This window comes from Triticum aestivum, chromosome 4D (assembly GCF_018294505.1).
Source record: "Triticum aestivum cultivar Chinese Spring chromosome 4D, IWGSC CS RefSeq v2.1, whole genome shotgun sequence".
Taxonomy (NCBI): Eukaryota; Viridiplantae; Streptophyta; class Magnoliopsida; order Poales; family Poaceae; genus Triticum; species Triticum aestivum.
The window spans coordinates 483,416,388-483,442,862 of NC_057805.1; the positions used below are offsets into that span (position 1 = coordinate 483,416,388).

At 41.3% G+C, this 26,475-nt stretch overlaps 1 long non-coding RNA gene across 1 annotated transcript; it reads right to left on the reverse strand.

Annotated features, from left to right (window-relative positions):
* Positions 1 to 16,807: 16,807 nt before the first annotated feature.
* Positions 16,808 to 19,587, reverse strand: LOC123100452 (uncharacterized). The gene is made up of 4 exons (XR_006448402.1): positions 19,175 to 19,587; positions 18,627 to 18,776; positions 18,216 to 18,306; positions 16,808 to 17,405 (listed from the first exon to the last, which is right to left on the reverse strand). It is a non-coding gene; the product is annotated as an uncharacterized lncRNA (long non-coding RNA).
* Positions 19,588 to 26,475: the final 6,888 nt, after the last annotated feature.

Here is a 26,475-nt window from a genome sequence, read left to right on the forward strand (position 1 = left end):
GCTGCATTTGGACTCCATTTGATATTGATTTCCTGCGATGTAAAAAACAAGCAAAAAACAACAACTGGCACTGGGTCAATAGGTTAGTCCCAAAAAATGATATAAAATGATTGTAAAACATCCAAGAATGATAATATAACAGCATGGAACAATCAAAAATTATAGAAACGTTGGAGACGTATCAGCATCCCCAAGCTCAATTCCTGCTCGTCCTCGAGTAGGTAAATGATAAAAACAGAATTTTTGATGTGGAATGCTGCCTAACATGTCATCTCATATTATTTTCTTTATAGCATGGACATTTGAACTTTTATATGGTTCAAAGCAATAGTCTAGTTTTGACATGAGACTTAAATACTCAAGCATATCAACAAGCAACCATGTCTTTCAAAATATCAACGCTAAAATAAGTTATCCCTAGCCCATCATGCTCAATCATTGATCCATTCATGAAACACACTCGCATATTAGCTACACCCAATGCTAAAGTACGATCATAGTGCCTCCTAGTTGGTGCTTTATAAGAGAAGATGGCGACTCAAATAAAAAATAAAAATTGCATAAAGTAAAATAAAGGCCCTTCGCAAAGGGAAGTAGGGATTTGTAGAGGTGCCAGAGCTCAAAGCGAAAATTGAGAGATAAAAACATTTTGAGAGGCATACTTTTCCCGTCAACGAAAACGACTTAGAGTTCCCAACACTTTCCATGCTAGATATATCATAGGCGGTTCCCAAATAGAAAATAAAGTTTATTCCTTTTTCCACTATACTTTCACTTTCCATGGCTAACTGTATCCACGGGTGCATTCCATACCAACACTTTCCAAGGAATTATTATTTGACAACATAAAGTAAATTCATTTTTCATTTCGGGACTGGGCATCCCTAATACCTTTGCCTTACTCTCGTGCAATGACAAGTGAATAAACACTCATCGTGACATCTAGCATGGAAAATATTGGCCACCCCACACCGCCTCGAGCGGTACGAGCACACAAAAAAGAAATTTGTTTTGAAAATTAGAGATGGCACATACAAATTTGCTTAGAACGACAAAAGAATAGCGCATATAGGTAGGTATAGTGGACTCATGTGGCAAAACTAGTTTAAAGGATTTTGGATGCACAAGTAGTGATCATACTTAGTGCAAAATGAAGGCTAGCAAAAGACTGGGAAGCGACCAACCAAGAAACGAATAATCTCATAAGCGAGCATTGAGCATAATTAACACCGAATAATGCACCACAAGTAGGATGTAATTTCATTGCACAACTATTGACTTTCGTGCTTGCATAGGGAATCACAAACCTTAACACCAATATTCTTACTAAATCATAATTACTCATCAACATGACTCACATATCCATCATCATATCTCAAAACTATTACAAGGAATCAAGTTTATTTTGTCCAATGATCTTCATGAAGTTTTTATTATATCCTTCTTGGATATCTATCTCTTTGGGACTAATTTTCATGTGTTGCTTTTGATAAGCTCAAACTAATATAAGTGAAGATCATGAGCACAATATTTCTTTCTCTCAAATTAATTTAAGTGAAGCAGGAGAGAATTTCTTCAAAAATACTAAAGCACACCGTGCTCAAAAAGATATAAGTGAAGCACTAGAGCAATTCCATAGAAAAGAGCTTCGTTGACGGGATGTAAGTGCCGCTTACGTAGCCTCCCTGGCAACTATTTGAGGACTCTATTTTATTTAAAAACCTTAAGTTCTAAGTATTTTATTAAAACAGCAAGCAAAAAAAATGACAATCCAAGAATAGCACAACTCATGTGAAGAAGCAAAAACTTAGGCTCAACGGACACTAACCGATAATTGTTGAAGAAAAAAGTGGGATGCCTACCGGGGCATCCCCAAGCTTAGATGCTTGAGACTTCTTGAAATATTATCTTGGGATGCCTTGGGAATCCCCAAGCTTGAGCTTTTGTGTCTCCTTAATTCCTCTCATATCACGGTTTACCTAATACTCAAAAGCTTCATCCACACAAAACTCAAAAAGAACTCGTGAGATAAGTTAGTGTAAACCAATGCAAAAACCTTATCATTCTCTACTGTAGAGAATCACTAAAATTATTATTCAACATTGCATCCTAAATGCCTCTGCATATTTAATACTCCTAACCTCAAATGGAATCATTAAACAAGCAAACATATGCAAACAATGCAAACATAACAGCAATCTGCCAAAACACTATAGTCTGTAAAGAATGCAAGAGTATCAATACTTCCCTAACTCCAAAAATTATGAAAATTTACCACACTGTAGAAAATTTATCAGAGATTATTATGCAAAAAGTTTCAAAATTTTATCACATTCTGACTTTTCTAGGGAATTTTTGCAACAGCGGTAAACTTTCTGTTTTGAAACAGCAACATGTATACTTGCAAAATAAGCATGGTAAGGGCTATCCTTGACATTTTTATTGAAAATAAAGATGCAAAACATTATTCTAAATAACAGCAAGCAAATACTAACAAAATAAAATGACGCTCCAAGCAAAACACATACCATGTGACGAATAAAAATGTAGCTCCAAGTGAGGTTACCGATAATGTTGGGGACGAAAGAGGGGATGCCTTCCGGGGCATCCCCAAGCTTAGTTGCTTGGATATTCCTTGAATATTACCTTGGGGTGCCTTGGGCATCCCCAAGATTAGGGTCTTGTCACTCCTTATTCTCCTCATATCGACATCTCACCCAAAACTTGAAAACTTCAATCACACAAAACATAACGGAACTTCGTGAGATAGGTTAGTATGATAAAGAGCAAACCATTTCAATTTGGTACTGTCAAAGACAAGATTCATAATCGTTTCCACACAATGCCTACTGTATCATATCATTTACACAATTTATATTGAGCAATATAAGCCATAAAAACTAGAAAACAAGCAAACTATGCATTGAAAACAGAATCTGTCAAAAATAGAACAGTCTGTAGTAATCTGTACTCAAACCATACTTCTACTACTCCAAAAATTCTGAAAAATTAGGAACACGTGAGAAATTTGTATATTAACCTTCTGCAAAAAGAATCAGCTCAAAAGCACTCTTCTGTTGAAAATGAGGATTATTTTCGTGAGCACAAAAGTTTGTGTTTTCCAGCAAGATCAAATTAACTATCACCCAACATGATCCCAAAGGCTTCACTTGGCACTTTATTGAAACTAAAGCAATAAAACATGATTACTACAGTATCCCAATCATGTGAACACACAAAAATAGTAGGTAAAAGTGTTGGGTTGTCTCCCAACAAGCGCTTTTCTTTAATGCCTTTTAGCTAGGCATGAAGATTTCAATGATGCTCGCATAAAAGATAAGGATTGAAACATAATAAGAGCATCATGAATCACATGGCAAAGACATTTAAGCCTAACATACTTCCCATGCATAGGGATTTTGTGAGCAAACAACTTATGGGAACAAGAATCAACTAGCATAGGAAGGCAAAACAAGACCAACTTCGAAACTTTCAACATAAAGAGAGGAAACTTGATATTATTGCAATTCCTACAAGCATAAGTTCCTCCCTCATAATAATTTTCAGTAGCATCATGAATGAATTCAACAATATAACTATCACATAAAGCATTCTTTTCATGATCCACGAGCATAGAAAACTTATTACTCTCCACATAAGCTAATTTCTTCTCATCAATAGTAGTGGGAGCAAACTCAACAAAATCACTATCATGAGAGTTGAGGGAGTCCTGGATTAAGGGGTCCTCGGGCGTCCGGGCTATGAGATGTGGGCCGGACTAATGGGCCGTTAAGATACAAGATAGAAGACTTCCTCCCGTGTCCGGATGGGACTCTCTTTTGCGTGGATGGCAAGCTTAGTGTTCGGATGTAAAGATTCCTTTCTCTGTAAACCGACTCTGTACAACCCTAGGCCCCTCTGGTGTCTATATAAACTGGAGTGTTTAGTCCATAGAGGCAATCAGAAACATAATCATATAGGCTAGACTTCTAGGGTTTAGCCATTACGATCTCGAGGTATATCAACTCTTGTAACCCCATATTCATCCAAGATAATCAAGCAGGAAGTAGGGTATTACCTCCATCAAGAGGGCCCGAACCTGGGTAAACATTGTGTCCCTGTCTCCTATTACCTTCGATCCTCAGACGCACAGTTCGCGACCCCCTACCCGAGATCCGCCGGTTTTGACACCGACATTGGTGCTTTCATTGAGAGTTCCTCTATGGCGTCGAAGGCGGGATTGATTGGTCGCCTTGTTATCAAGGACAGTATCACTTCCGGAGGAGCCCTGGCCTCAGGCCAAACCCTCCGGCTGGGCAGCTTTACCATGGCCGCCCGTTCGACCCTTAAGCCGATGATGACTTCCCAAGTCATCGAAAATCGTCTCCGTGTTGATCCCGAATACTCCAAACGGATGGATCCGGCGGATTTGTCGTCTTTAAACGAACTCCTGGATCGCATCGCCGCCCTGGGGTCGCCTCAGACTATGATCGGATTGGGCTTAAACCCGATCAGAGAGAAATCAAATCTCCGCCGGTCACCCATCAGATAGCGGTCGTAGAAGAGCGAAACAACAACAACTCTTCCCCTATGCTGAAAACAAGCTATGTTCGGATCGAAGAGCGGGATACCCGTCTGTGGGGTGACACCCCCAGTCCTCCGAACTTAGAATCGGTTATTAAGCCTGGAGAATCATTGGACATCCCGGAGCCTGATGCCTACTACACAACCTTCTTCTTGTAGACGTTGTTGGGCCTCCAAGTGCAGAGGTTTGTAGGACAGTAGCAAATTTCCCTCAAGTGGATGACCTAAGGTTTATCAATCCATGGGAGGCGTAGGATGAAGATGGTCTCTCTCAAGCAACCCTGGAACCAAATAACAAAGAGTCTCTTGTGTCCCCAACACACACAATACAATGGTAAATTGTATAGGTGCACTAGTTCGGCGAAGAGATGGTGATACAAGTGCAATATGGATGGTAGATATAGGTTTTTTTAATTTGAAATTATAAAAACAGCAAGGTAACTAATGATAAAAGTGAGCGTAAACGGTATTGCAATGCTAGGAAACAAGGCCTAGGGTTCGTACTTTCACTAGTGCAAGTTCTCTCAACAATAATAACATAATTGGATCATATAACTATCCCTCAACATGCAACAAAGAGTCACTCCAAAGTCACTAATAGCGGAAAACAAACAAAGAGATTATGGTAGGGTACGAAACCACCTCAAAGTTATTCTTTCCAATCAATCCGTTGGGCTATTCCTATAAGTGTCACAAACAGCCCTAGAGTTCATACTAGAATAACACCTTAAGACACAAATCAACCAAAACCCTAATGTCACCTAGATACTCCAATGTCACCTCAGGTATCCGTGGGTATGATTATACGATATGCATCACACAATCTCAGATTCATCTATTCAACCAACACATAGAACCTCAAAGAGTGCCCCAAAGTTTCTACTAGAGAATCAAGACGAAAACATGTGCCAACCCCTATGCATAGGTTCATGGGCGGAACCCGCAAGTTGATCACCAAAACATACATCAAGTGAATCACGTGATATCCCATTGTCACCACAGATACGCACGGTAAGACATACATCAAGTGTTCTCAAATCATTAAAGACTCAATCCGATAAGATTACTTCAAAGGGAAAACTCAATCCATTACAAGAGAGTAGAGGGGGAGAAACATCATAAGATCCAACTAAAATAGCAAAGCTCGCGATACATCAAGATCGTATCATCTCAAGAACACGAGAGAGAGAGAGAGATCAAACACATAGCTACTGGTACATACCCTCAGCCCCGAGGGTGAACTACTCCCTCCTCGTCATGGAGAGCGCCGGGATGATGAAGATGGCCACCGGTGAGGGTTCCCCCCTCCGACAGGGTGCCGGAACAGGGTCCCGATTGGGTTTTGGTGGCTACAGAGGCTTGCAGCGGCGGAACTCCCGATCTATTCTATTCCCCGAAGGTTTTAGGGTATATTGATATATATAGGTGGAAGAAATACGTCAGGGGAGCCACGAGGGGCCCACGAGGGTGGAGGGCGCGCCCCCCTGCCTCGTGCCTTCCTCGTTGCTTTCTTGATGTGGACTCCAAGTCTCCCGGGTTGCTTTCCTTCCAAAAATAACTTCTCCAGAAGGTTTCATTCCGTTTCGACTCCGTTTGATATTCCTTTTCTTCGAAACACCGAAACAAGGGAAAAAATAGGAACTGGCACTGGGCTCTGGGTCAATAGGTTAGTCCCAAAAATAATATAAAAGTGCATAGGAAAGCCCATTAAACATCCAAGATGGATAATATAATAGCATGAATACTTCATAAATTATAGATACGTTGGAGACGTATCAGCATCCCCAAGCTTAATTCCTGCTCGTCCTCGAGTAGGTAAATGATAAAAGAAAGAATTTATGAAGTGTGAATGCTAGTAGGTGCATAAGTTTGATCAGTGATAATTTCAATCACCTTTTCTAGCATCATTATATGTCATAGCAGTAGCTCAACTCATAGAACTTTTTATGATCAAGTAACAAACGACTCACATGTTAAAGTATAGATCATAAACTTTCTTGAAAACTAACAAACTATGTTCTCAGTCATCAAACAATTGCAATTCATCCTATTTTCAGGAAGAGTCTATGTCAGAGCTTTGATTAAGCAAACTTCACATACTCAACTATCTTTTAGTCTTCCATGATTGCTACCACTCAAAGCATATTTTTAGAACAAATAGCATCCATCGAACACAGCGAAAGATAGGGGCTTAATGTTTCGCCTCCCAACTTATTTATCATATAGATAATTGCCAACAATAATAATTCATGATCAAATATATTTGAATGGCCATATATGCTTAGATCTTTCTCCACCACATGATGCTTGCCAACTAAAGAGTAGGTTGGAATGAGGAGGAATACTACTGACTCTTGCATAAAAGTAAAAGATAGGCCCTTCGCAGAGGGAAGCAGGGATTTGCAGAGGTGCCAGAGCTCGAAGCAAAAACAGAGATGAAAATAATTTTGAGAGGTATGCTTTCATTGTCAACATAACGACCAAGAGTTTCCAATATCTTCCATACTACATACATTATAGGCGGTTCCCAAACAGAAAGGTAAAGATTTTTACTCCCCCTCCACCAACAATCATCAATCCATGGCTTGCCTGAAACAATGGGTGCCTCCAACTAACATCAATCCTGGGGGAGTTTTGTTTGCAATTATTTTTTATTTGATTTCGATCTTTTGATCATGGGACTAGGCATCCCAGTTACCAGCCATTTTCTCGTGAATGATGAGCGGAGCGGAGTCCACTCATCGTGAGAATAACCCACCTAGCATGGAAGATACTGCTAGCCCCTAGTCGCTACATGAGTGATTCAAGCATACAAAACAAATTATTATTTGAAGGTTTAGAGTTTGGCACATGCAAATTTACTTGGAACGGCAAGTAAATACCGCATATAGGTAGATATGGTGGACACTCATGGAAGAAACTTGGTTCAAGGAATTGGATGCACAAGCAGTATTCCCGCTTAGGGCTAGCAAAGGATTCTAAATAGCAAGCACCACATGTTAGAGGATCCAAAACAATATAACTTATACAAATATACCCAAGCATAACTCATTATGTTGTCTTCCTTGTCCAACTTCAACTAATTTTCTCAGGTTTGAAAATAATTAATGGGGATCACAATCATAGAAGATGTCCAAGATAGTATATTTATATGTGAAATCTCTCTTCCTTCAATATTCTTTCATGAATTGTTCAAGTGACCAATACAATGTTTGCTAACCTTCAATAAATTTACCACCTCTACTTCTTATGTGTGAAGGCATTACTCCACATGGGAAAGGCATATGAAACATATATAATTTCAGATATATGACATTCAAATCATTCAACCATTTACTCATAGGATATAAGTGAAGCACACGAGTAAATGACAAACTACTCCAAAAAGATATGAGTGAAGATCAATGAGTAGTTAAATAATTATTTAGCTATGTGAAGACTCTCTATCATTTAAGAATTTCAGATCTTGGTATTTTATTCAAACAACAAGCAAAGCTAAAGAAAATAAAACGACGCTCCAAGCAAAACACATATCATGTGGTGAATAAAAATATAGCTCCAAGTAAAGTTACCGATGAACGAAGACGAAAGAGGGGATGCCATCCGGGGCATCCCCAAGCTTAGGCTCTTGGTTGTCCTTGAATATTACCTTCGGGTGCCTTGGGCATCCCCAAGCTTAGGCTCTTGCCACTCCTTATTCCATAGTCCATCGAACCTTTACCCAAAACTTGAAAACTTCACAACACAAAACTTAACAGAAAACTCGTAAGCTCCGTTAGCGAAAGAAAACAAAACACCACTTCAAGGTACTGTAATGAACTCATTCTTTATTTATATTGGTGTTAAACCTACTGTATTCCAACTTATCTATGGTTTATAAACTATTTTACTAGCCATAGATTCATCAAAATAAGCAAGCAACACAATGAAAACAGAATCTGTCAAAAACAGAACAGTCTGTAGTAATCTGTATCAAACGTATACTTCTGGAACTCCAAAAATTCTAAAATAAATTGGTGGACCTGAGGAATTTGTCTAGTAATCATCTACAAAAATAATCAACTAAATAGCACTCTCCAGTAAAAAGTTTTAGCTAATCTCATGAGCGCTAAAGTTTCTGTTTTTTACAGCATGATCATAAAGACTTCACCCAAGTCTTCCCAAAGGTTCTACTTGGCACAAACACTAATTAAAACACAAAACCACATCTAAACAGAGGCTAGATGGATTATTTATTCCTAAAAAGAACCAAAAAGCAAGAAACTAAAATAAAATTGGGTTGCCTCCCAACAAGCGCTATCGTTTAACGCCCCTAGCTAGGCATGATGATTTCAATGATGCTCACATAAGACATAAGAATTGAAACATAAAGAGAGCATCATGAAGAATATGACTAGCACATTTAAGTCTAACCCACTTACTATGCATAGGGATTTTGTGAGCAAACAACTTATGGGAACAATAATCAACTAGCATAGGAAGGCAAAACAAACATAACTTTAAAACTTTAAGCACATAGAGAGGAAACTTGATATTATTGCAATTCCTACAAGCATATATTCCTCCCTCATAATAATTTTCAGTAGCATCATGAATGAATTCAACAATATAACCAGCACCTAAAGCATTCTTTTCATGATCTACTTGCATAGAAATTTTACTACTCTCCACATAAGCAAATTTCTTCTCATGAATAATAGTGGGAGCAAACTCAACAAAATGACTATCATGTGATTGAAAATTAAGATCAAGATGAAAAGTTTCATGGTTATCATTATTTTTTAAAGCATACGTGTTATCACAATAATCATCATAGATAGGAGGCATGCTTTCATCATAGTAAATTTGCTCATCAAAGCTTGGGGGACAAAAAATATCATCTTCATCAAACATAGCTTCCCCAAGCTTGTGGCTTTGCATATCATTAGCATCATGGATATTCAAGGAATTAATACTAACAACATTGCAATCATGCTCATCATATAAATATTTAGTGCCAAAAATTCTAATGCATTCTTCTTCTAGAACTTGAGCACAATTTTCCTTTCCATCATTTTCACGGAAGGTATTAAAAAGATGAAGCGTATGAGACAAACTCAATTCCATTTTTTTGTAGTTTTCTTTGATAAACTAAACAAGTGCTAAAACAAGAAACAAAAAGATTCGATTGCAAGATCTAAAGATATACCTCCAAGCACTCACCTCCCCGGCAACGGCGCCAGAAACTGCTTGATGTCTACTACACAACCTTCTTCTTGTAGACGTTGTTGGGCCTCCAAGTGCAGAGGTTTGTAGGACAGTAGCAAATTTCCCTCAAGTGGATGACCTAAGGTTTATCAATCCGTGGGAGGCGTAGGATGAAGATGGTCTCTCTCAAGCAACCCTGCAACCAAATAACAAAGAGTCTCTTGTGTCCCCAACACACCCAATACAATGGTAAATTGTATAGGTGCACTAGTTTGGTGAAGAGATGGTGATACAAGTGCAATATGGATGGTAGATATAGGTTTTTGTAATCTGAAATATAAAAACAGCAAGGTAACTAATGATAAAAGTGAGCGTAAACGGTATTGCAATGCTAGGAAACAAGGCCTAGGGTTCATACTTTCACTAGTGCAAGTTCTCTCAACAATAATAACATAATTGGATCATATAACTATCCTCAACATGCAACAAAGAGTCACTCCAAAGTCACTAATAGCGGAAAACAAACAAAGAGATTATGGTAGGGTACGAAACCACCTCAAAGTTATTCTTTCCAATCAATCCGTTGGGCTATTCCTATAAGTGTCACAAACAGCCCTAGAGTTCGTACTAGAATAACACCTTAAGACACAAATCAACCAAAACCCTAATGTCACCTAGATACTCCAATGTCACCTCAAGTATCCGTGGGTATGATTATACGATATGCGTCACACAATCTCATATTCATCTATTCAACCAACACATAGAATCTCAAAGAGTGCCCCAAAGTTTCTACCGGAGAATCAAGATGAAAACTTGTGCCAACCCCTATGCATAGGTTCATGGGCGGAACCCGCAAGTTGATCACCAAAACATACATCAAGTGAATCACGTGATATCCCATTGTCACCACAGATACGCACGGCAAGACATACATCAAGTGTTCTCAAATCATTAAAGACTCAATCCGATAAGATTACTTCAAAGGGAAAACTCAATCCATTACAAGAGAGTAGAGGGGGAGAAACATCATAAGATCCAACTAAAATAGCAAAGCTCGCGATACATCAAGATCGTATCATCTCAAGAACACGAGAGAGAGAGAGAGAGAGAGAGAGAGAGAGAGATCAAACACATAGCTACTGGTACATACCCTCAGCCCCGAGGGTGAACTACTCCCTCCTCGTCATGGAGAGCGCCGGGATGATGAAGATGGCCACCGGTGAGGGTTCCCCCCTCCGGCAGGGTGCCGAAACAGGGTCCCGATTGGGTTTTGGTGGCTACAGAGGCTTGCGGCGGCGGAACTCCCGATCTATTCTGTTCCCCGAAGGTTTTAGGGTATATTGATATATATAGGCGGAAGAAATACGTCAGGGGAGCCACGAGGGTGGAGGGCGCGCCCAGGGGGGTGGGCGCGCCCCCCTGCCTCGTGCCTTCCTCGTTGCTTTCTTGACGTGGACTCCAAGTCTCCCGGGTTGCTTTCCTTCCAAAAATAACTTCTCCAGAAGGTTTCATTCCGTTTCGACTCCGTTTGATATTCCTTTTCTTCGAAACACTGAAACAAGGGAAAAAACAGGAACTGGCACTGGGCTCTGGGTCAATAGGTTATTCCCAAAAATAATATAAAAGTGCATAGTAAAGCCGATTAAACATCCAAGATGGATAATATAATAGCATGAATACTTCATAAATTATAGATACGTTGGAGACGTATCAGAGCCCGAAGTAATGAGCTCGGAAGTTTTTCAAACTCCGGACTCCACAGTGGGTCAAGGTTCGGATTTAACGCCACCCACCCACCACAAACAATATTCGCCAAGCAATTCCGGTCCCCGGATATATGCGACCTCATGTACGTACGGCAGCAGCCTCAGGAAATGGTCCATCACTTTTGGGCCAGATTCCTCCTTGTTAAGGACAGGATTAAAGGTTGTCGCGACGAGGACGCAATTTTAGTATTCTGCAATAATTGCACAGACGAAGGGATCCTCAATGCCCTCAACCGCCGTCGCGTATCACACTTCGCTGACTTGGCAACCATAGTACAGAAATACTGCGCAATGGAAAGCGCTTGGAAAACTCAGACAGCTCGCTTGGAACCACCGGCCTTCACGCCACCTCCCGGGCGGGCAAAAAGGATGCACCCTCGAGGCGCACCCGACCCCGTGGGCAAGAAAATAAATCCCATTACGGGACGTGGAACCGTTCTTGAGGGATGGCTCGATAAACCATGCGAAATACACATGACACCGGATACCGAACCAACCCACAGCCTTAGAGCATGTTGGATACTTCGGCAAGTGGCCAAGAGCAGCAAGGATATCCTCACCAAAAACACATCGGAGCAGTACTCTCTGGAAAACGACGACCTCAGAGTATTGACGGTTTTTGAGACTTTCGCTTCAAACAATCGGCGCAAGAGGGCACAACGTGACCTCGCCGAAGTCTGCCAAGTTGCAGCAATAAATCCTTGAAATGACACGGCCATAACTTTTACTACCGATGACGAACCAAAATTTTGTTCAGTCCGGGCACCAGCCGCCTTGGTTCTCAACCCAATTGTGGATGGCTTTCGGCTCACTAAAGTGCTCATGGACGGCGGCGGCGGGCTGAATCTCATCTATGAGGACACGCTCAATAAAATGCAAATAGACAGAGATGCCGCATCGAGCAAAGTAATACGACCTTTCGAGGAATCATTCCCAGTCGGGAAGCAAGATGTGCAGGAAAAACTAAGCTCGACGTGGTATTCGGCACGCCGGAGAACTATCGGTCCGAAGAGATAACCTTCCAAGTGGCCTCTTTCAATAGTGGATATCACGCTCTGTTGGGGCGAGACGCATTCACGTGTTTTCAAGCCATGCCTCATTACGGGTATATGAAGCTCAAGATGCCTGGGCCCAACGGTATTATCACTCTCGCCAGTGATCCGGACATAGCACTCCGCGCCGAAAACAAAACCGCATCCCTGGCCCTCGAGGCACTATCCGAGGCCCTCGCAGCCGAAGAGTTAACTGCACTATGCTCCACGGTGGATAGGGACGACGTAATTCTCGATAAGCAGCCCAAATCCACCCCCTTCAAACCAGCAGACGAAATAGTCAAATTTCAGGTTCACCCAACGGACCCTAAGAAGACAGCTTCCATTGGGGCACAGCTGGACCCGACGATCGATGCCGCATTACGCACGTTCCTGCACGATAACTGGGACATATTCGCCTGGCATCCCTCAGATATGCCAGGAATCCCACGCAGTTTGGCCGAACACAGTCTCAATATATTGAAGGGACACAAGCCGGTCAAGCAAACACTGCGGCGCTTTTCCGAACCCAAACGACAAGCTATGGGGGAGGAGCTAGCCAAGTTAATTAAGGCCGGGTTCATTAGGGAAATAAAACACCCGGACTGGCTAGCAAACCTGGTGATGGTACCAAAGAAGGACAAATCCTGGCGCCTGTGTGTCGATTTCAAAGACCTCAACAAAGCCTGCCCTAAGGTTCCCTCCCCCCTCCCCCGCATCGATCAGATCATTGATGCCACTGCAGGACACGACTCACTGTGCTTCCTCGACGCATACTCCGGATACCGTCAATTCAAAATGAAGGAATCCGATCAAGTCGCAACAGCATTCATTACCCCATATGGGCCTTTCTATTTCAATACTATGCCCTTTGGGCTGAAATACGCAGGCGCCACCTAACAACGCATGATTCAAACATGTCTGGAGAAACAAATCGGCAAAACAGTCGAAGCATATGTGGATGATGTCGTCATCAAAACTAAGCACGTCGAGTCACTAATAGACGACCTGTGTCTCACATTCGACAACCTCCGTACATATGACATCAAGCTCAATCCGGAAAAATGTGTTTTCGGCGTCCCCGCCGGAAAACTGCTGGGCTTCATCGTTTCCAATAGAGGAATTGAGGCAAACCCAGCCAAAATCCGAGCTTTGTCACAATTGGCTACACCAACAGACCTCAAATAGGTCCAAAAACTAGCCGGGTGCGTGGCAGCTTTAAGCCACTTTATCTCCAGGTTAGGAGAAAAGGCATTGCCACTATATCGCCTGCTCCGACGCACCGACCACTTCGAGTGGACAAACGTGGCAACGGCCGAACTGGAAGAAATAAAAGCTCTTTTAGCAAGCAACCCAATCCTGACCGCGCCAAACGTCGGCGAACCCATGTTATTATACATCTCTGCAACACACCAGGTGGTGAGTGCGGTGCTCGTCGTTGAACGAGAGGAGGACAGACATAAATTCCCACTTCAGAAACTGGTATACTATGTATGCACTGTCCTCACACCATGCAAATCCCGGTACCCTCATTACCAAAAGATAGCATACACGGTCTTCATGGTATCCCGGAAGCTACGGCACTACTTTCAAGAGTGCTCGATCATGGTGGCTTCCGAAGTACCACTCAATGACATAATAAACAACAGTGACGCTACAGGCCGAATTGCCAAGTGGGCCATTGAGCTCTTGCCATTCGACATAACATACAAACCACGCCGAGCCATCAAATCCCAAGTATTGGCCGACTTCGTCGCCGAATGGACAGAGGCCGAACTCCCTAAAGAGTACGGTACATATTCCAACTAGGTCATGCACTTCGATGGCTCTAAAATGCTGGTCGGTTTAGGAGCGGGCGTTGTCTTAACGTCCCCCATAGGAGACACAGTCTAATACGTACTCCAAATATTATACACAGACTCCAACAACGCAGCCGAATACGAGGCCTTATTGCACGGTCTTCGGATGGCTGTCTCCATGGGCATACAACGCCTGGAGGTGCGTAGGGATTCAAACCTTGCAGTATCCCAAATAAACGGAGACTTCGACGCAAAAGATCCGAAGATGGCGGCCTATCGTAACACCGTACTCAAAATGTCAGCTCGGTTCAAGGGACGCGAGTTTCATCATGTGGCTCGAGAAAGTAATCAAGCGGCGGATGTCCTTGCTCGCATGGGCGCCAAGCATGACCCCGTCACGCCTAACATCTTTTTGGAAAGGCTCTTCAAGCCATCCGTGGCGTGGCAGGATGAGAGCGGGAACACTAGTCCAGATCCGATTATACCCCCAGATTCCGAACACGACACCGATGTCATCGGGGGCTCGGCCACCGAAATAACACAATCGGCCCATCTAATAATGGCAGTAATTGCCCCGTGGACCGAACCCTTCCTACCTCAATAGGCGAGAGCTCCCTGAGGATCAGAATGAGTGTTGGGTAACGTAGTAGTTTCAAAAAATTTCCTACGCACACGCAAGATCATGGTGATGCATAGCAACGAGAGGGGAGAGTGTCGTCCACGTACCCTCGTAGACCGTTAAGCGAAAGCATTATGACAACGCGGTTGATGTAGTCGTACGTCTTCACGATCGACCGATCCTCAGTACCGAACGTACGGCACCTCCGCGTTCAGCACACGTTCAGCTCGGTGACGTCCCGCGATCTCACGATCCAGTAGAGCTCGAGGGAGAGTTCCGTCAGCACGACGGCATAGTGACAATGTTGATGAAGCTACCGACGCAGGGCTTCGCCTAAGCACCGCTACGATATGACCGAGGTGGATTATGGTGGAAGGGGGCACCGCACACGGCTAAAAGATCAATGATCAATTGTTGTGTCCTTGGGGTGCCCCTGCCCCCGTATATAAAGGAGCTAGGGGGAGGCGGCCGACCAAGGAGGAGGGCGCGCCAAGGGGGGAGTCCTACTCCCACCGGGAGTAGGACTCCTCTTTTCCTAGTAGGAGTAGGAGAAGGGGGAAGGAGGAGAGAGAGGGGAAGGAAAGGGGGGCGCCGCCCCCCTCCTTGTCCAATTCGGACTAGAGGGGGAGGGGGCGCGCGGCCTGCCTTGGCCGCCCCTCATCTTCTCCACTAAGGCCCATTAGGCCCAATATACTCCCCGGGGGGTTCCGGTAACCCCCAGTACTCCGGTATATGTCCGAAACCTCCCGAAACACTTCTGGTGTCCGAACATAGTCATCCAATATATCGATCTTTACGTCTCGACCATTTCGAGACTCCTCGTCATGTCCGTGATCATATCCGGGACTCCGAACTACCTTCGGTACATCAAAACACAAAAACTCATAATACCGATCGTCACAGAACTTTAAGCGTGCGGACCCTACGGGTTCGAGAACTATGTAGACATGACCGAGACACGTCTCCGGTCAATAACCAATAACGGAACCTGGATGCTCATATGGGTTCCTACATATTCTACGAAGATCTTTATCGGTCAAACCGCATAACAACATACGTTGTTCCCTTTGTCATCGGTACGTTACTTGTCCGAGATTCGATCGTCGGTATCTCAATACCTAGCTCAATCTCGTTACCGGCAAGTCTCTTTACTCGTTTCGTAATGCATCATCCCGCAACTAACTCATTAGTCACACTAGTCATCGACCCGTGCATTCACACGGGCTAGTTTTCTTAGTGTAAGATATGAGTATTTCACATTATTAAATAGTCGTAACTTTGGTGTCTAGTTTAGTGTTTAAGACACGTGAGACTAATTGATTCGTAGTTTCCAAGGGTAGCAACCACCTCTTTCCGTATCATCATCAATTAGTGCATTGTTCATTATGTAGTCATCCATGGATGTTCCATAATTAACCATGTATTCTGAAAATTACATTCTTTGTAGAACTAAATAAATCAATTATCTGCAGCCTTATTTGTAGAACCTCACTAATACCTCGCAACACCTAAATGGAAGTGCTCGCTAAGACCATGCTCTTGAAATCTCAAGTTGTTGAGTATCGACAAAATGAAGGGAAATAAAAAACAACTAATAACTTATAAGCTCATTCCAGATACAGATGATGAACAAAAGCAAGTATCTTGCAACCCTAATTATGTATATGGGCGACGGCAATCAAATGCTATCCAGAGCATCGATGAACGTATTCGACAAACCTACACAACAACATAAGGTTTGAAAAATATCCGAACACATAAATATAACATAAAATTAAGGAAGCAACAATTGTGTCTACATCTATTGTATGTGTTCCGAACATATCTTAAGCTCCCGTAATGAAATCCCATGCAGTAAAGCCAAATCATATCAGTCGTTTTCTTATACAATGCATCACATCAGGTAGCCCATGCAAAAATTGCAGAAAGAGAAAAGGAAATAATCTGAATCCTGGGAACCTGTGATCATATATTGCTGCAATATCTTTTGTTCTCAATCCACTTTACTACAGCTCCATGACGGCCGAGTCTTTCCAGCCCCTATTTTACTTTCAAGCCACATTTACAGGGAGTAGATGCAGGGAACTGACAGCTTATTTTCCTTTCAAGTTCCTCTTCTGTGCTTTGATCTCATGTGTTCCATTTGTTATGGGGATACGTCAATATCAAGCAGTCATGCTTTTTCTCATCGAATGGAGAAAGCTGGCTTGCAGTTAGCGGCCATTGGCTGGGAAGCTAGGATCACTTTATAAGATCGGCGTGTCTGGCGGCAAGAGAGTATCGTCGACGCTAAGTACGCGGAGGCTGGGTAGCGCTACAGTTGATATGTATGCACACATGATTTCTTGGTTGGAGAGCAAGCAAACAGGGGCGGTTGCCCTGGGCGTAGCGCACAATCTGAACGATGCACTGGGATCTGGACAAAGAGTTTTAAAGAAAAGGATAATTAAATGTTAGTTTCCTTTTGTGTTTTTGCGTGCACGGAGATGTATGCATCATTTTTTAGGAAGCCTATTGCCATGCACTTTTTTGTAGATAAGCAAGGCATGCTAGTTTTAACGAAAAGAGATAATTAAAGATAGTTTTCTTTTCTGTTTTTGCATGCACACAGATGTAACCCATGTGGAAAATAATTTGTCTATTGTACGATCACAAATCTCGTTTTAAGGGGAAAATCTGGTAAGTTCTAAAATTAAAAAGAACTTGCACAATTTTGTCAGTGCATAGTTTTATCTAAATTCGAGTCATAATTACTTGGGCCCATCAAATGAATGGTTACATATTTTCTGTTTTTCTCTTATTTACACATGATGAGCCGTGCATATGACTTACATGGGATGAAGTGTACATGATACTGACTCTTTATTTAATCAAAGATGTTATAAATCGATCCCGCTAAATCATTGGTTTATATACTTTAGTTTCTATAGGCTAATCTATCCCGTAATAAACTCTTCCAATCAGATGAACAGCTCCTAGTTTGTCTATCACATTATTACTTGATCAAACTGTCTGGACACACTCATCACCTAATTCATATTCAAGTCAGCCATTGTTGATGTTGTGCTATATGTGAGGGAACTATCATAACTAAATTGTTACAGGCGTGCATGGTCTAAGAAAAAAACAAAGGATGGCAAGTAAGGACATCCAGATGCTGCACACGTACCTGTAACATTTGTAAAATTATGATCAGAAATTAAAAGAGAGAACGGGTACACATTACCTGTATGTTGATACATGATGCATGATGCGGAATTCATGAGATAGGCAAGAAAACCAAGAGCGCTCTCACCGGTGAGTCTTGAATGCACAACCTAGATGGTGATATCAACAATAAGTAAATGTTATATAGGAGGCAGCTAGAACTTCCTTATATTTATATATACCAAGTTTCTATGCAGTATGTTATGATATGCATGTTTATACATCCAGGTATTCCATGATGCTCTTCCAAAAATATTATAATGTATACCTAGACCTATGCATTAAGAATAATTTATGGACTAATAACTAATAAATTTGATTATTTTCTAATAAGCATCCCGAAGAGGTGAGATCGGCAGTATCGACCTGACAAATGTCCATTAGTTTAGAGAATGAATAACTGACAAAGACAGCTTGAATGCTTTATTACCTCAAACATATATATAGTTATGAGATTTACTCCGGGATCAGATCAGGGGTGTGAGTGCACCAGGGTGTGGCCACAACTTTTGGTTTCGTGTACAACAAAAGTGCCATCCACTAAACTCTGAGGATTCTCCCATCTTAAAACCAGTAATACCTGCACCATTTGAAAAGCAAGCAGAAAGCTGCAGCAAAAGCAAGCACGGGTGGTAAAAAGTAAAATAGGGGCTGGAAAGACTCGGCCGTCATGGAGCCGTAGTAAAGTGGATTGAGAACAAAAGATATTGCAGCAATATATGATCGCAGGTTCGCAGGATTCAGAGGTAAATGTGGCTGCAGATTTGGATTACGCATGTAAAAGCAGCAATCGTGGGCTTGACCAAGGCTAGGGCATGGGCCACAACGGGACTACGCATGAAGGTTTAGATAGATCGATGCATTCTCCTGAACTAACATCTTATAAATCATCAAAGAAAAATCAACCAAAATTGAAGATACAACCATGAGGATGTAATTTTCTTTGCCTTGATTGATGACCTCTTCCGGAACAAATACCTGAGGTGTAGAACCTGAATGAAGCAAATATCCACCATAGAAGGCCAAGCTCGCTTCCTGCGCGCTCGTCGTGCTGCATGCAGAACTGAACTACGATGCGGCTGATTGATGACGCCGTCCTAGATATGAACGGAGACTTTTGCCCTTCGACCACCTCGAACTCGCCATGGACATGATGCAACGCACATAAAACCCCTGCCATGACGATACCCTCCTCTCTTCTGAAGCCAGCTATAGCAGCCTCCTGCCACATCTGCCATTACTGAACCGTGCGGCAGGGCTGAGGGGGCAATGAAACCCTAGCCATCTAGACTCGATCTGCTTCGTGTGAAAGAACGTGCGGAAGGGCCGAGGGGGCAACGAAAACCCTAGCCGTCTTGACTCTCGTGTGAACGGGATGGAGAAGGAGACGATTTGAGGTGCATCTCAATAGCGTGGTAGTTTTCTTGTTAAGGAACCGTGGGAATTTGTTCTCGTGACCCATAACAACATGAACCAATTTGTAACATGGTCACGTTAAAGAGAACTTTGTAACGTGGCCTTTTCAGGGAACTTTGTAACGTGTTTTTTTTCTTTTTTCTACAAAGGTTAATCTACACCGTAATAATTTCGTCCCATCGTAGATGAACGGCTCCTAATTTCTGATTAACGTGGTAATTACTTGGGAGTCTGTAATTAGTATAGGTATATATATAGAGGTATAGATAGATAGATTACTTGCAAGGCTTATAGTGATGTGCATTACCGAGAGGGCCCAGAGATACCTCTCCGACAATCGGAGTGACAAATCCTAATCTCGATCTATGTCAATTGAACAAGTACCATCGGAGACACCTGTAGAGCACCTTTATAATCACCCAGTTATGTTGTGACGTTTGGTAGCACACAAAGTGTTCCTCCGGTAATCGGGAGTTGCATAATCTCATAGTCATAGGAACATGTATAAGTCATGAAGAAAGCAATAGCAGTAAACTAAACGATCAAGTGCTAAGTTAACGGAATGGGTCAAGTCAATGGTTAATCAAATAACAACTCATGTCTATGGTTAGGAAACTCAACCATCTTTGATCAACGAGCTAGCCAAGTAGAGGCATACTAGTGACACTATGTTTGTCTATGTATTTACACATGTATTATGTTTCCGGTTAATACAATTCTAGTATGAATAATAAACATTTATCATGATATGAGGAAATAAATAATAACTTTATTATTGCCTCTAGGGCATATTTCCTTCAGTCTCCCACTTGCACTAGAGTCAATAATCTAAATTACACAGTAATGATTCTAACACGCATGGAGTCTTGGTGCTAATCATGTTTTGCTCGTGAAAGAGGCTTAGTCAACGGGTCTGCAACATTCAGATCCGTATGTATCTTGCAAATATCTATGTCTCCCACCTGGACTTGATCCCGGATGGAATTGAAGCGTCTCTTGATGTGCTTGGTTCTCTTGTGAAATCTGGATTCCTTTGCCAAGGCAATTGCACGAGTATTGTCACAAAAGATTTTCATTGGACCCGATGCACTAGGTATGACACCTAGATCGGATATGAACTCCTTCATCCAGACTCCTTCATTTGCTGCTTCCGAAGCAGCTATGTACTCCGCTTCACACGTAGATCCTGTCACGACGCTTTGTTTAGAACTGCACTAACTGACAGCTCCACCGTTCAATGTAAACACGTATCCGGTTTGCGATTTAGAATCGTCCGGGTCAGTGTCAAAGCTTGCATCGACGTAACCATTTACGATGAGCTCTTTGTCACCTCCATAAACGAGAAACATATCCTTAGTCCTTTTCAGGTATTTCAGGATGTTCTTGACCGCTGTCCAGTGATTCACTCCTGGATTACTTGGGTACCTCCGTGCTAAGCTAATAGCAAGGCACACATCAAGTCTGGTACACATCATTGCATACATGATAGAGCCTATGGCTGAAGCATAGGGAACATTTTTCATTTTCTCTCTATCTTCTGCAGTGGTCGGGCATTGAGTCTAACTCAACTTCACACCTTGTAACACAGGCAAGAATCCTTTCTTTGCTTGATCCATTTTGAACTTCTTCAAAACTTTATCAAGGTATGTGCTTTGTGAAAGTCCAATTAAGCGTCTTGATCAATCTCTATAGATCTTGATGCCCACTATATAAGCAGCTTCACCGAGGTCTTTCATTGAAAAACTCTTATTCAAGTATCCTTTTATGCTATCCAGAAATTCTATATCATTTCCAATCAGCAATATGTCATCCACATATAATATTAGAAATGCTACAGAGCTCCCACTCACTTTCTTGTAAATACAGGCTTCTCCAAAAGTCTGTATAAAACCATATGCTTTGATCACACTATCAAAACGTTTATTCCAACTCCGAGAGGCTTGCACCAGTCCATAAATGGATCGCTGGAGCTTGCACACTTTGTTAGCTCCCTTTGGATCGACAAAACCTTCCGGTTGTATCATATACAACTCTTCTTCCAGAAATCCATTCAGGAATGCAGTTTTGACATCCATTTGCCAAATTTCATAATCATAAAATGCGGCAATTGCTAACATGATTTGGACAGACTTAAGCATCACTACGGGTGAGAAAGTCTTATCGTAGTCAACTCCTTGAACTTGTCGAAAACTTTTCGCAACAAGTCGAGCTTTGTAGACAGTAACATTACCATCAGCGTCAGTCTTCTTGAAAACAAAACTTAGCAGAAAATCTCGTGAGCTCCGTTAGCGAAAGAAAACAAAACACCACTTCAAGTTACTGTAATGAACTCATTCTTTATTTATATTGGTGTTAAACCTAATATATTCCAACTTCTCTATGGTTTATAAACTCTTTTACTAGCGATAGATTCATCAAAATAAGCAAACAACACACGACAAACAGAATTTGTCAAAAACAGAACAGTCTGTAGTAATCTGTAACTAACGCAAACTTATGGAACTCAAAAAAATTTACCAAAATAGGACGACCTAGAAAATTTGTTTATTGATCAGCAGCAATTGGAATCAATATTTTATCACGTTCTGGTGATTTTTAACAATTATTTTCGTGAAGAGAAAGTTTCTGGAATTTTCAGCAAGATCAAATAACTATCATCCAAGAAGATTCTATAGGTTAAACTTGGCACAAACACTAATTAAAACATAAAAAGACATCTAACCAGAGGCTAGATCAAAGATTTATTCCTAAACAGAAGCAAAAAGCAAAATAATTAAAAATAAAATTGGGTTGCCTCCCAACAAGCGCTATAATTTAACGCCCCTACCTAGGCACAAAATCAAGGATAGATCTAGGTATTGCCATCTTTGGTAGGCAATCCATAAGTGGCTCTCATAATAGATTCATAAGGTAATTTTATTTTCTTTCTAGGGAAGTGTTCCATGCATTTCCTTAACGGAAATTGAAATCTAATATTCCCTTCCTTCATATCAATAATTGCACCAATCGTTCTAAGGAAAGGTCTACCAAGAATAATAGGACATGAAGGATTGCAATCTATATCAAGAACGATAAAATCTATGGGCACATAATTCCTATTTGCAACAATAAGAACATCATTAATTCTTCCCATAGGTTTTTTAATAGTGGAATCCGCAAGGTGCAAGTTTAGCGAGCAGTCATCAAATTCACGGAAACCTAGTAAATCGCATAAATTTTTTGGAATCGTGAAAACACTAGCACCCAAATCACACAAAGCATAGCATTCATGATCTTTAATTTTAATTTTAATAGTAGGTTCCCATTCATCATAAAGTTTTCTAGGGATAGAAACTTCTAACTCAAGTTTTTTCTTCATAAGATTGCATCAAAGCATCAACGATATGTTTGGTAAAGGCTTTATTTTCACTATAAGCATGAGGAGAATTTAGCACGGATTGCAACAAGGAAATACAATCTATTAAAGAACAATTATCATAATTAAATTCCTTAAAATCCAAAATAGTGGGTTCATTAATATCTAGAGTTTTGATCTCTTCAATCCCACTTTTATCAATTTTAGCATCAAGATCTAAAAACTCTGAATTTTTGGAATGCCTTCTAGGTAAAGGTGGATCATATTCAGTCCCATCATTATCAAGATTCATATTGCAAAATAAAGATTTAATAGGGGACACATCAATAACTTTTAGATCTTCATCTTTATTTTCATAGAAACTAGAAGAACACGCTTTCACAAAGCAATCTTTCTTAGCACGCATCCTAGCGGTTCTTTATTTGCACTCATCAATGGAAATTCTCATGGCTTTGAGAGACTCATTGATATCATGCTTAGGTGGAATAGAGCTAAGTTTTAAAGAATCAACATCAAGGGAAATTCTATCAACGTTCCTAGCCAATTCATCAACTTTAAGCAATTTTTCTTCAAGCAAAGCATTGAAATTATTTTGCGAATTCATAAATTCCTTAACACTAGTCTCAAATTCAGAGGGCATCTTATTAAAATTTTCATAAGAATTGTTGTAGGAATTACCATAATTATTACAGGAATTACTAGGGTACGGCCTAGAATTAAAGTTTCCTCTATACGCGTTGTTACCAAAAAATTATTCCTACCAACAAAATTCACATCCATAGATTCATTATTATTCTCAATCAAAATAGACAAAGGCATATCATTAGGATCAGAAAAAACACTTTTATTAGCAAATAATTTCATAAGTTCATCCATCTTTCCACTCAAAACATTAATTTCTTCTATCGCATGCACTTTTTTATTAGTAGATCTTTCAGTGTGCCATTGAGAATAATTAACCATAATATTATCTAGGAGTTTAGTAGCTTCTCCTAAAGTGATTTCCATAAAAGTGCCTCCCGCGACCGAATCTAAAAAAATTCTAGAAGCAAAATTCAATCCGGCGTAATTTTTTTGTATAATCATCCACAAATTCAAACCATGCGTAGGGCAATTACGTATCATTAATTTCATCCTCTCCCAAGCTTGTGCAACATGTTCATGATCAAGTTGCTTAAAATTCATAATATCGTTTCTAAGAGAGATAATCTTAGCGGGAGGAAAATATTTAGAGATAAAAGCATCTTTGCACATATTCCAAGAATCAATACTATTTTTAGGCAAAGACGAAAACCAAGCTTTAGCATGATCTCTAAGAGAAAAAGGAAATAGCTTCAATTTAACAATATCATTGTCCACATCTTTCTTCTTTTGCATATCACACAAATCAACGAAGCTATTTAGATGGGTAGCGGCATCTTCGCTAGGAAGGCCGGCGAATTGATCGTTCATGACAAGATTCAACAAAGTAGCATTGATTTCACAAGATTCAGTATCAGTAAGAGGAGCAATCGGAGTGCTAAGAAAATCATTGTTGTTGGTATTGGTGAAATCACATAATTTAGTATTATCTTGAGCCATCGTGACAAGCAAGCAATCCAACACGCGAGCAAACAAGAAGCAAACAAAAAGGAGGCGGATGGAAATGAGAGGGCGAATAAAACGGCAAGGGTCAAGTGGGGGAGAGGAAAACGAGAGGCAAATGGCAAATAATGTAATGCGGGAGATAAGGGTTTGTGATGGGTACTTGGTGTGTTGACTTTTGCGTAGACTCCCTGGCAACGGCGCCAGAAATCCTTCTTGCTACCTCTTGAGCACTGCGTTGGTTTTCCCTTGAAGAGGAAAGGGTGATGCAGCAAAGTAGCGTAAGTATTTCCCTCTGTTTTTGAGAACCAAGGTATCAATCCAGTAGGAGGCCACACACGAGTCCCTCGTACCTACACAAACAAATAAATCCTCGCAACCAACGCAATAAAGGGGTTGTCAATCCCTTCACGGTCACTTACGAGAGTGAGATCTGATAGATATGATAAGATAATATTTTTGGTATTTTTATGATAAAGATGCGAAGTAAAGAAAACAAAATAAAAACGACGCTAGAAATAACTTGTTGTCGGGAGATTAATATGATGGAAAATAGACCCGGGGGCCATAGGTTTCACTAGTGGCTTCTCTCAAGAGCATAAGTATTACGGTGGGTGAACAAATTACTGTTGAGCAATTGATAGAATTGAGCATAGTTATGAGAATATCTAGGTACGATAATGTATATAGGCATCACGTCCGAGACAAGTAGACCGACTCCTGCCTGCATCTACTACTATTACTCCAGACATCGACCGCTATCCAGCATGCATCTAGAGTATTAAGTTCATAAGAACAGAGTAACGCTTTAAGCAAGATGACATGATCTAGAGGGAAAACTCATGCAATATGATATAAACCCCATCTTGTTATCCTCGATGGCAACAATACAATACGTGCCTTGCTGCCCCTACTGCCACTGGGAAAGGACACCGCAAGATTGAACCCAAAGCTAAGCACTTCTCCTATTGCAAGAAAGATCAATCTAGTAGGCCAAACCAAACTGATAATTCGAAGAGACTTGCAAACATAACCAATCATACATAAAAGAATTCAGAGAAGATTCAAATATTGTTCATAGATAAACTTGATCATAAACCCACAATTCATCGGTCCCAACAAACACACCGCAAAAGAAGATTACATCGAATAGATCTCCACAAGAGAGGGGGAGAACATTGTATTGAGATCCAAAAAGAGAGAAGAAGCCATCTAGCTAATAACTATGGACCCGAAGGTCTGAGGTAAACTACTCACACATCATCGGAGAGGCTATGGTGTTGATGTAGAAGCCCTCCGTGATCGATGCCCCCTCCGGCGGAGCTCCGGAATAAGCCCCAAGATGGGATCTCACGGGTACAGAAGGTTGCGGCGGTGGAATTAGGTTTTTGGCTCCTATCTGGTAGTTTGGGGGTACGTAGTTATATATAGGAGGAAGAAGTACGTCGGTGGAGCAACGTGGGGTCCACGAGGGTGGAGGGCGCACCTGGGGGGGGGGGGGTAGGCGCGCCCCCTACCTCGTGCTCTCCTGGTTGATGTCTTGACGTAGGGTCCAAGTCTTCTGGATCATGTTCGTTCCGAAAATCACGTTCCCGAAGGTTTCATTCTGTTTGGACTCCGTTTGATATTCTTTTTCTGCGAAACTCTGAAATAGGCAAAAAACAGCAATTCTGGGCTGGCCCTCCGGTTAATAGGTTAGTGCCAAAAATCTCTCCCTATATATATATATATATATATATATATATATAATAATAATAAAGCACGGATTGAGGCTGTCAGGTTCACCGTCGTGGCTTTATTGCATAAAGGTCCCTGTGCTTTTTAGTATTTGACCCGTAGTCCTATTTTAAGTGACCATCAGAGAAAACGTTTTGTTTTTACATAAAGAACCCTGCATTTTTGTGTATTCGGCCTGCGATCCTTT